The sequence below is a fragment of the Macaca nemestrina genome, chromosome 12 (assembly GCF_043159975.1).
Source record: "Macaca nemestrina isolate mMacNem1 chromosome 12, mMacNem.hap1, whole genome shotgun sequence".
In the NCBI taxonomy this organism is placed as follows: domain Eukaryota; kingdom Metazoa; phylum Chordata; class Mammalia; order Primates; family Cercopithecidae; genus Macaca; species Macaca nemestrina.
This window is the reverse complement of record NC_092136.1, coordinates 103630825-103642836: the sequence shown is the minus strand read 5'-3', so window position 1 is coordinate 103642836 and position 12012 is coordinate 103630825. Positions and strand designations below refer to the sequence as shown.

Here is a 12012-nt window from a genome sequence, read left to right as displayed (position 1 = left end):
ATACTTTTTAAATTTTATTTCACACCAATCCTGTACACTGGAAACTGAAACTTGGAAAGAATAAGTTACTAATTCAAGGTCTCGAACAAAGATTTTAGATCATCTGACTCCAAATCTAATGTTCTCTTCTTTATAAAAAAGCAGACTCCTATGCTACTGTGGCCTTCTTTTCAACAGCAATGCTTTTAAAAGCATAATTTTTTGTCAATGTAAGCCTGGTCAGAGTAAGACCCATAGCTTCACTACACTATATTTGCACCATTGTCATTTCCAAATGGAGTTATTTACCTTGAAGTAAACAATAAAATGAAGCATTGAAGTTCATTTCTCAATATTCCCTTTCCATGAGGAGAGAGCACAATTGCCAATAAATGTCTGTAAAAAAAAAAATTGTGGCTATTTTCAAATAATTTGGAGAGTTTGCTATTTCATACAAGTCTAAAAGCAGGAGGCCAATATCGGGGAGCCATCTGATAAAGGCGGTATCTGCAACCACAGTGCCCAGGACCAAATCTTTGACTCTAAGTAGACTTCAATGTTCTGTTCCTTTAGAGGGGAAAATAGAAGGAAAAATGAAATGAAACAAATGTATGTAATATGAGACCCTGTGGCCATTCAAACAGTATTAAAATGTTCTATTAAAGAAATGTATAACCTAAACATATGTTATGAATAGCAATTTTTGTTAAAAGGTCTACAATATGCTAAAGATTAGTCAGTAGAACAGAAAGGGCTGCCGATACAACCCCTTGGGTTGTCCTTGGGCTATGTTATGTGGCACCAGAACTGCTGCAGCAGATGCAGTTTTGCACAGTGAGTGGGCCACCCATAAAACCAGACCCTGAGAGAGTGGTATGGCAGTGAAGGCTTCGAGTCTACTCCAGACCTATGCCATTGGCTCACAAATCTTACTTCATGAAATGGGTTTCACAATTCCCCCAAAGAACTTACTATCTAGGTCATTGTGGTCACTCCAAACTTTGATGGCAAGAATTACCTTACTCCTCCTCCTCCCCTTCCCCTAGAAGCTCTATTTCAGGTGTCTTCCACTCAATAGGAGTTCAAAAGGTTATTTTTAATGGAACCATTCCTGTCTTATCAAAAGCACACAGCACTTGTCTCCTCATCTGGGACTCATTTAACAGAAAACAGATGGATAAACCTGTGGTTGTCCCATTTTGAGAAGAGGAGAATTACTGAACTGTAGAGAACAAGCACTCTGCTTTAAGTCACAAAATCTACCCAGAATTGCAAATTTCCCCATTGAGTGACATGTATAAATAAATATCTAAATGGCTAAAAGCATTAACAGAATTCACAATTGCAAGTTTTAGAAATGGAATCCATTTCTTTTTCTGCAAAAAGCTTCCCAATTAATAAGACTAGCTATGATAGATAATAAACCCCACATCACTGATAACAAAGCCTGTTGGTTGCGAATTTAACACTCTGCTATTTTATAGTCCCTCTAATGAATACACAGTTATGACTTTCTTTCAAACATTGTGTGCAGAGACCGATTCAAGGATTCAAGTCACTCATGCCACAAAGCTATTTTCTATTCATGCTTCCTTAAAACTGCCCAAGAGAATAATTGGTGTGTTCCTTTCCTCTTGTGGTTAAACATAACTCTGCTATAAGTTAATAAAAGTGCAGATACTTTATTCATATTCAGAAGGCAGGCAGCAGCAGAAAAGCTCCTGCCACTGTGACTACAAGTCAGAACAAGTTAATCTAACATCAAATATGTATTACTGGGGCTGCTTCAAATGCATGTCTGGCCCAAAGCATTACATTGTAATCCAGTAGCAGTCACTGAAAGACGAAAGGAACCAGGATCAGCATCTCCTGACCAGCAAACGAATATGCCAGAGGAAGAGTGATAAAAGATTCCAAGGAACTTTTGGTGAAGAAACTCTTCTGGTCTTTTGAGTCAAAGACAGAAAGTAATTTCTTGAGAGAGCTGCACATTCATTAACTCAACCATATTTCTCAAATGCCAAGAGTGTACTGAGCACAGTCCTTAGTGGGTGGAGTAAACTTGAGAAGAACAAGTAAACCAAGGTATCTGCATGACTGGAACTTATATTTAGTTTGGAGAAATAAGAAAACAAAGCACATGAGAAACCTGGCTCTTTAAATCTTCTTCTTTATTTTCATGAGTCCTCAGATATTATTGCCCCAACCATGATCTCCTGGAACAGATTGAATCTGGATCCGGAAGTGGCTGGTGAGGGAGAAGGTAGACCAAGAGCAACTAAGTTAGGAAAGCATTTCAAGGATGGTAGACCAACAGCAACTATGTTAGGAAAGCATTTCAAGGATGGTAGACCAACAGCAACTAAGTTAGAAAAGCATTTCAAGGATGGTAGACCAACAGCAACTAAGTTAGGAAAGCCTTTCAAGGACGGAGTGGGCCAAATGACACTGAGAGATTAAGAAAAGGTGTAATTCACATTAGACTGGTGGTATGATGGTTATTCAGGGAAAGGTCAAGACGATTATTATGAAAGGTTTGGGAATTTTTATTTTTTACTTTAAGTTCTGCGATACATGTGCAGAATGTGCAGGTTTGTTACACAAGTATACATGTGCCTTGATGGTTTGCTGCACCTATCAACCCATCATCTAGGTTTTAAGCCCCACATGCATTAGCTATTTAACCTAATGCTATCCCTCCCCTTGCCCTCCATCCCCCAACAGGCCCTGGTGTGTGATGTTCCCTTCCCTTTGTCCATGTGTTCTCATTATTCAGCTCCCACTTATGAGTGAGAACATGCAGCATTTGGTTTTCTGTTCCTGTGTTAGTTTGCTGAGAATGATGGTTTCCAGCTTCATCCATGTCCCTGCAAAGGACATGAACTCTTTCCTATTTATGGCTGCATAGTACTGCATGGTGTGTATGTACCACATTTTTCTTTATCCAGTCTATCATTGATGGGCATTTGGGTTGATTCCATAACTAAAGGAAAAGTGGACTCATAAGAGAAGTTAGTTTTAAAATAGAAAACTAGAATGTTTGCCTGCTGATGGGAGTGATCCAATAGAGAAAATTAGTGCAAAAAATTTTGGATAAACAAAAGCATTTATACATCAGGTATACAAGATTGTTCTGTTCAATGATGTTTTGCTATAACCTTGCTGAGAAAAAAAATCAACTCCCAGCCATGGCCACTGTTTTTGTGAAGTTTGCGTGTTCTCTCCATGTCTGCATTGGTTCCCTCCCACATCCCAAAGCCATGCCCCGTTAATTGGCATGTCTGAATTTTCCCAGTATGAGTGGCTGTGTGTGAGTGTTCTCTGTGATGAGATGGCCTCCTGTTCAGGACTGGTTCTCACCTGAACCGCCGGGATAGGCTCCGTGATAGGTCACCACCTACAACCTTGAACTGGAACAATTGGGCAAGTAATTATCTTACTTGTTTGTATTTATCTTTCTTAAAAGTGTAGCTCACATTTATTTCATTGTTTAATATTGGAAGTGTTTTGGTCTTTATTTTGAAGGTTTGGTGATGATTTTGTGACCAGAAATATGCTGTAGGAACTTAACTCTAGTTTATTTCAATTAGCCTCTGTTAAGTTGATTTCCTTTCACATCGTTTCACTTATAATCGCAGCTTCCAAGAACCTATCAATGACATTAAGTGAGGACTAGTTGTATATGCCGAGTTGTCAATCTCTGCCAATAGAATAGTGGAAGCAAGTTAAGGAATGAAGCCCACAAATTCCCTCTTCCTCTCTCAAACTTGAGAAAGGGCTGGCCATTAGTCCTCCTTGATCAACTGAGTTTGAACTCTCTGCCAATATCCTTGCCCTGTTTGACCCCCAGTATGAACTAAGTGGATATGTAAGACCTTACCTACTTTTTCTGTGCCTGTTCATTTTGTCTCAAAACAAAAACAAAGTGAAGGCTCATTAATGAGAAATCAGTGAAACAATAATTGATCACACACTTTTAACAGCTGCCTCCTCTAACAAATCATCATATATCTAACCCCAAGCCCAAACCACCACCACTGCACATGGCTCTGCTCTCCCTGTGTAGGCTCCTAGGCTATAGGTCTCGGGTCTCCTAAGTCCAACCCATTCTATTATGACCTTTTCTTTTCCACTGATGTGACAGTATAGAGTAGGTGCCTCTATTCCCAACTTGTAAATAAAGACAATCCCAAAATGACAGAATTGATAAGAGAGATACGATAAAAGCGATTTACAGCAAAATTTCAGAAGAAGAGAAAACAAGAACTTGGCTAAAACCTAATTAGTAGTTTCAACATTATTTCAAAAAAGAATGTGATACAATTCCCAGACTGTGTGTGCCATGGCACCCTGGGTAGGCACAGCAAACTCATACAGGTGCAGTGGGATATTTTAAATTTTAGAGGAAACCAGCAAGTTGTCAGAAACAATGGCAACTCCTAGTTCCGGGACATCCACACTTTCAACATTAAACTGTGCTACATTCCTTTCGATGATGTCATATCTTTGCAAAGTTGGTTTTTAGGCAGTAGTTCTGATAAAAAGCAATTACTTTGTGAAAATCACTGTGGGACAGAAAACGAGAGTAGCAGTGTCCAATCTGATTCTGAGGTTTGAGGAAGTGCACAGTGTCCAACAGATACACACATTCTATTAGCATGTAATTGAGGTCATTTGAAAATGAAATACATTTTTTATTCAAAAAAAATGTATGTCATCATCAAAAAGAGGGTTACTGTCTCTGGGGCACAGAACCATGGAATTCAATGGGTAAATATTAGTGTTTGTTCCATAATGGGACCAAGGAATCCAGCCATTCAGTCCTGACAGCTGGTATATCCCAAAGGTAGAGCTGAGCATTTAGCCATCTTAGCCTGACATCATTAAAGACTTGAGCCACACTCTGTACCCAATAAATACATCATAAATCCCATCATAAATCAGCTTCTCATGTTAATTTATCTGCAGAAGACAATACTGTTCTCAGAGTAAGATAGGATTTTCTACTATTGGCGTTATGAATTACCTGTCATTCTTATTTATATGTCCATACCCCATGGGCTGGATTAGTGTGAGATTTGCCCCATGGGATGGTACACTGCACCCCAGAGCATTGACATAATCAGTTGGCTATATTTACTCAGGGTCAAGGAACAGAACTTCTGGGCTTGGGAAAGTAATATACTACATATATATATATACACACACACACATAGGTATGTGTGTGAATACATATGTTGTTATATGTATATGTTGTTACATATGTGTGTATGTATATATGTTGTTACGCATATATGTGTATGTATGTGTGTGTATATATGTGTTGTTACGTATAAGAGACCACCTGAGCAGGCTTAGTGTGAGCAGAAAGGCTGTTTATTCACTTGGCTGCAAGTGGGCTGAGTCCAAGAAAGGAGTCATCGAAGGGTGGTGGGATTATTATTGGTTCTTACAGTTTGGGGATAGGCGTTGGAGTTAGGAGCAATTTTTGGGGGGGGCAGGGGATGGATGTTACAAAGTACATTCTCAAGGGTGGGGAGGATATATTGTCACAAAGGCAGGGAGGAGGAATGTTACACAGTACATTCACAAGTGCGTGGGAATGTCATAATGGCTTGACCATGGTGTGGCCAGCTCAGAGGACCTTACATATGTGTGTGAGTGTATGTATATACATGTGCATGTATATGTGTGTTTTGTGCGTATTTATATGTGTGTGTATACACACACATAAAACCCACATGCTAAACACACACATACCTGTAACACACACAAAAATACATATATACATATATATACATATAAATATATACACACATATTAAAGTGCCTGATACTTCTACACAGTCTGAGAGATAGTTTTTTCCCAAATATACCAGTGTCAGGGACTGTTTGATAATCTGTACTTTGCACAGTGGTCCATTTAATCTTCATGTAATTCTGTAAAGTGGGCACCAGATACATTTTACAGATGTGACAGAGAAGTTTTGCAATTTGCACAAAATTATAAGGTGTATATATGATATGCCCAGTTTTTCTGGCTACCATTTCCTTTGTAAATGAAATAAATCGTTTAGCCCATGAGGATTCAGTTTCAAGCCTGTGTTTCCTTAGAACACACGCATACACACTCTAGCAAATAAAGAAATTAAATAAAATTCCAGCCTCTGTTCACTTGAATAATATTAAAGGAAATCTAATTTATGATTCATGGAGACACTACTTAAATATAAAGCTCTTTCCTCTTCTAACCAATTCTCTCACACTCCGGTTTTCTCCCTAACTTTCCTCTTCCTCAGTTCTCATACTCTGCACCGCAGCTATGGCTTTTCCACCTTCCCTAGTCTATAGCCACTTTCCCCCTGGAAGTGGCCCCTTGCAATTCTGCTCTTACTCACCAGCCATGCTGAGTCCCTCTGGAAGCTCCAAGCCCGGTCCCCACTCACTCCTCACAGACAGAAGACCTCTGAACAGCCTCGGCAGACTAGTTCTCTCAAGCTGACCACTTTTCTACCAGAAATCCTCGTGGAGAATTTTCAATAAGTAATCATGTCTACCTTGTTACACATTTGATCATTCACATAGGTTTTCATTCATTCATCCGTAGCATGGAGAAAAATAAAAGTTGCTTTAAAAAACAAAAACAGATTTCATTTTAAAGGAAAAGCAAATGAACTTTGTTTAGGAAAAAAACAGTATGTTGGGTCATTTTGGTTGAAGGAAAATAGTCCTGATATGGGCCTCACATTAGCTGCAGTTACCACAATGCTTTGCACAATGACGAAGGGCAAATTTTGAGCTTCCACATGACATTTCCCCATGGAAGAAAGAAACAGTATTTACCGGGTGGTTGCTGGAGTTGAGAAATACCACAGAGTATTGTCTGAGCTCTGTGCAAAGGGAGCATCAGATCAGGAATGGCCAAGACACTTTTAAGGACAGATGTGGCTAATATTCAAGTCTCTGGCTGTGCTGTAATACCTGTCGCCACCTCTACAAGTGCACAAATTCCTGTATGGTCCCAAATCATCTATATAAACATTTCGATACACACAGACTGGAGTTGGTGATACTCAGGGGAGTGTGGGGATGGGGGGCTTCATACAGTGGGGCAAAGGCCAGACACTGGGAAGTGCATCAGCCTTCCCAGAGCAGGTGTTGCCTGTGCCAGGTCTTCAAAAAGAAGAAGTGTTTCAGAGAAAGAGAACATCAGCTTACATAAGTCAGGGAAACACTAAACAGCTGCACCATTTTGGGAACAAGACTTTCATAGCAATATAATATAGAGGACACAGGCTGGTGGTTAACAACTCCCACCCTGTTAATCTGAAGACCTGGGTTCGAATCCTGGCGACATCAGTTGTGCTAGCTGAATAAACTTAGGTAAGTTACCTAAGCACACTCTGACTTCATTTCCTTCTCTGGAAAATAGAACAATGGTAGAGTCTACCTTGTAGTACTGTTATGAAGAATAAATGTGGCAACATATGTTACAAGTACCTGGACCATGAAAACTCATAGTGGTTAAGACAATCATAGGTCACTCATAGTGGTCACTCATAGTGATTAAGGTCATTCACAGTGGTTAAGACAATCACAGGCTGATTGTGACACCTCTAAGGGAGCTTTCATAACAGAGCACAAAAGTATGGCTTTGGGCATTCTCTTTCCACTTTTATTAGAAAAAGCTGGACCTAGCAGCTCTGAAGTGTGGTGTGAGGTTATTCAGGGACACAGTGTGCCTCATATTCTTTGTACCTTGTTGTGGATGTTCCTTTCCATCTTGCTTTTCCCCAATGTTGTCGCAGCCAGAGTATATTGAAGCCAAATGGAATGAATGAACAGAAAAATCAGAATGTCCTCTCTCTCTCTCTCCCCATAGCCAGTGCAGGGTCCCAGAAAACAGCCTAGGTTGTTACCCATCTCCACCCTTTTATGGGATCTAAGATCAGTATACTGAAGCACTGCCAAAAGTTTGTGAAGAAAATGAGGGCATGTTTGGAATGGCTCGTAGTATACAGGAGAAAACTCCAAGTGCCATCTTTACTGGGAGCAGAACATTATATTAGGTCTTAGCTCAGGTCCTCTAGAAGACAGAGCCCGAGGCAGGGTTAAGGCAACAATATGCTTTATGTGGGAGAACCAAGCCACAGGCAGTGAGGATGAAGGAAAACAGAAAGCAAAGATGCAAAGCAATACGATGTGCCGTATGACAACACTGGCTTCTGCTTTACAACAAGCTGCTGACATAGCCAGCCACTCTGCAGGTATGTATTCTTGGCATGCAGAATACGCAGGGAAGAAATACACATTGTATTGGTCCACGAAAGAGAGGAGGGAAGCGAGTTTATCTGCCCGAACTCCTCTCATACCCTGTTTTCCCTTGATCAAGATTCCCCACAGGAGGAATTAACTTGCCGGAGCTTCTGAGTTGCATCATCTGGCCCCCAGGATATCAGAGTCAGTGTACAGTGACCCCACCAGGGCATTTTATTCAAGTCCAAAAGTTACTTGGCACTGATGAGATGCAACCAAAAGTATGGAGGGGTCAAAGACTAACAGTGTATCACTTTACATTCTTTCCACTGGCTTGAAACCTATTAAAAGTACCCTTTCAAATTGCTTATATTGTTAATAGAATTATTATACATAAGAAACAATTATATAGGCTCATATAGACTAAAGGTTTCTATTAATATCACATCATACCTTCCTTATGCCACATTTGTCACACACATACACACACCCCACCTCAAAATGCATTCCTTTGAATAAAGGACTACTGTACCTCTAGGCGGGTACCTATGATGTTACATTTATCATCCAGTAGGTGCAGAATCAATCTCTCTCTTTTTTTCTCTCTCTCTCTTCTCCTTCTCTCTCTCTTCTTGTAGGCTATCTAGGCAGTCTCTGTGGACTAGATCTAGTATAAGGATCTTATTAAAGCAAGATCCAAGCAAGCAAGCAGAAGATTCTAGCTTCAAACATGAGGAGATCCAAGAAACAGCCTGCACTACATCAGTGGAAGGCAATACCATTGAGCTATGAATATTCAGCGTTCTTGTTCTCCATAGGGGAAACTCCTTTTCTAGATTGGTATCCTTAGAGGAATTTGATGCACACCCTTGCTAGGATAGTCTATATGCCAGTGAGTCACCTCCCATATGTTCAGCCCATATATGATTCACGCACATGAGAGCTTTGCTATTCCATCCATTTATCTGTAGGTTTTAGGAGAAAATAAGCAATCCTAAATTATGGGTGCTCACATGTGGTGGCTTTCTCTGAGAGCTGGGCAGTCTACATAAGAAGGGCTAATAAGGGCTGTGTCTAGGATTGGGACTGAGAGTCATTTGTTTACTCATACAATCTGCATACAGTGAAGACACAGGAGAAAGCAGGTCAAGGACTCTGAGAAGTTGTACAGGTTTATGTCTCAATAGCAGAACTAGGCAAGGAGCAGAGTCCGCCTGGTTTTCCATTTTATATGCCTACTCTAAGACCATTCTGCCAATGATAGTGTTGGACCTGTAAGTCCTGCTGATAAATATACATCAGGGTAGCAAATGATAAGGGCATGAGATTTGAGGAAAGAGATGATATTATTTACAGAGTCATCCTCTGGTTTTATTCATACATTTTGTGAAATAGTCACCTGGATCAGAACTTTTTCTGAGAGACTCACTTGACTATTCCTTTTGGTTAGCAAGATACAACCCTTCTTCTTTATCTTGACTAAGACTCTTAACTAATAAGTAACAAAATTGAGTCTTGAGTCCAGCCCAGTCTGACTCTAGAACCTATACTTTTAACCATTAATGTCAACTTATATGAGTCCTGACAAATAGATGTTAAATGAACACCGAATGCAATTAAATGGTGCCTTCTAATTGTCTTCTTTGAGACAGCATAGCATAGTGGTTCAATATTAATTCAATAGCTATTTATTAACTATTTATTAGATAAGAGCAAGGGTTCTTTTTTTTGAGACAAGCTCTCACTCTGTTTCTCAGGCTAAGTGCAGTGGCACAATCCTAGGTCACTGCAACCTCAATTTCCTTGGCTCAAGAGATCCTTCTGCCTCAGTTTCCTGAGTAAATAGGACAACAGATGTGTTCCATTATGCCCAATTAATTTTTTCAATTTTTTGTAGAGATGGAGCCTTGTTATGTTGCCCAGGCTGGAGGAGCAGGGGTTCTCGATGAAGACCACCTATGTCTGTGCTGTCTAATATGGGAGCCACTACTAAAATGGGACTGTTGAACACTTCAATTATAGCTAGTGTGACTGGGGAGCTGCATTTTTAATTTTATTTAATTTAATTACACATAAAATTTTAAAGATAATTCAATTATTAGAAACATTCAAGTATGTTTGAAAAAACAGGGGTATGTGAATCTACATCTTCAATAATAAATTTTACGAAATCAAAATATATCAAGTATTTCAAGGGATAAGTGAGTGCCCACAATGAGATATCCAATAAATGTAAAATACATACCAGATTTCAAAGACTCATTACAAAAAAAAGGAAAGTAAGGCTGGGCATGATGGCTCATGCTTGTAATCCCAGCACTTTGGGAGGCCGAGGCAGGTGGATCACCTGCGGTCAAGAGTTTGAGACCAGCCTGGCCAACATGGTGAAATCCCGTCTCTACTAAAAATACAAAAATTAGCCAGGCGTAGTGGTGCACACTTGTAATCCTAGCTACTCGGGAGGCTGAGGCAGGAGAATCACTTGAACCCGGGAGACGGAGGTTGCAGTGAGCCAAGATCACACCATTGCACTCCATCCTGGGTGACAGAGGGAGACTCTGCCTCAAAGAAAAAGGGGAAAAAAATCTTATTAATAATTTGTATTGTTTATATGTTAAATTAATAATATTTTGGTTATATTGACTTGAATAAAATATCACAATTAATATCACCTCCCATTTCTTTTTCATCTAATGTGGATACTATAAAATTTAAAACTACATGATTGGCTAATACTGGCCTAGATTCAACTCCTAACTTTATCACATATAAGTCATGTGCCTTAGCAAGTTATGGCAAGTTTTACCTTTTTTTGCCTCTATCTCTAAGTCTATGAAATGGGGCATAGTATCAGTACATATGTAATGAGTTGTAGTCGTTAAGTCAGTTAGGGCCTGACACATGGTAATTTCTCAATAAGGGTTAAGTATTATTACTACTAATGCTAATTGTATAAACATGCTATATATAATCTCAAAACTGATTTTATTATTTTAATGGAATTTCATTGAGAATAGACCTACAGGATTCAGAACATATATAAGTATGAAGAGTGCTTTGCTTAATGTTTTAAGCATTAAAACAATCTTTATTTGGGCAAGGATTTTCAAGGGAGGTTGTAGTTGTCATGTAGATTAATAGCTAGAGAGACTTGGACTTTTTTTTTTCTGGCAGTGCCAGTGTCCCTCTGACATTGTGGGGATTTTTGTGCTGCTGCTACTTGTTTGCAATTTTTATTATATTTCGACAAAGAGCTTTGCTTGCTCGGAGCTATTGAAATTGTAAAGCAGCAAACATGATGGGGTGACTTATTTCATCCAATTCTCAATAGCCATTGCAGGTGTTTTGTCTCTTTATGAAAAATGCCTGTTGAATTATAAGGTATTATTCACATTATCATTGTCTGAATAGTTCCTTGAGGGAGAAAATTTGCAAGTTGAGAAAAAATAGCACAAGGACAGAGGATAGAGGGTAATGGGTATCTTCTTCCGGAGTGACCTGCCTCATAAAGGGTTACATACAATTCTCTTCCTAGAAACTGCCTACGCCACTTTTCCAAGCAATTCTCTAAATTAAGATAGCATTATTTTAGGCTTTTCGAAGACTTCCTAAATAACCACAAAATAAACGTTCTTGGCTATAGAAATATGGGGATTCATGTGCTATGGCAAACAAAGGCTTTCAGATGTGGTTTCTGTGAGCAGACAGTCTACAGTTGGGTGGATAACACAAATACCTAAGCGTCATGTTAAGCCACAGAGGGATGCCAGGTCCAGCG

General features: G+C 39.5%; 1 long non-coding RNA gene across 1 annotated transcript in view; it reads right to left on the bottom strand.

Moving 5' to 3' along the window:
* LOC139357371 (uncharacterized) overlaps positions 1-8855 on the bottom strand; it is a 35583-nt gene extending 26728 nt beyond the window's left edge. Inside the window, exon 1 of the long non-coding RNA XR_011610356.1 lies at positions 8767-8855. This is a non-coding gene — a long non-coding RNA (uncharacterized lncRNA). The remainder of the gene's footprint in view (positions 1-8766) is intronic.
* Between the last annotated feature and the right edge of the window lie 3157 nt (positions 8856-12012).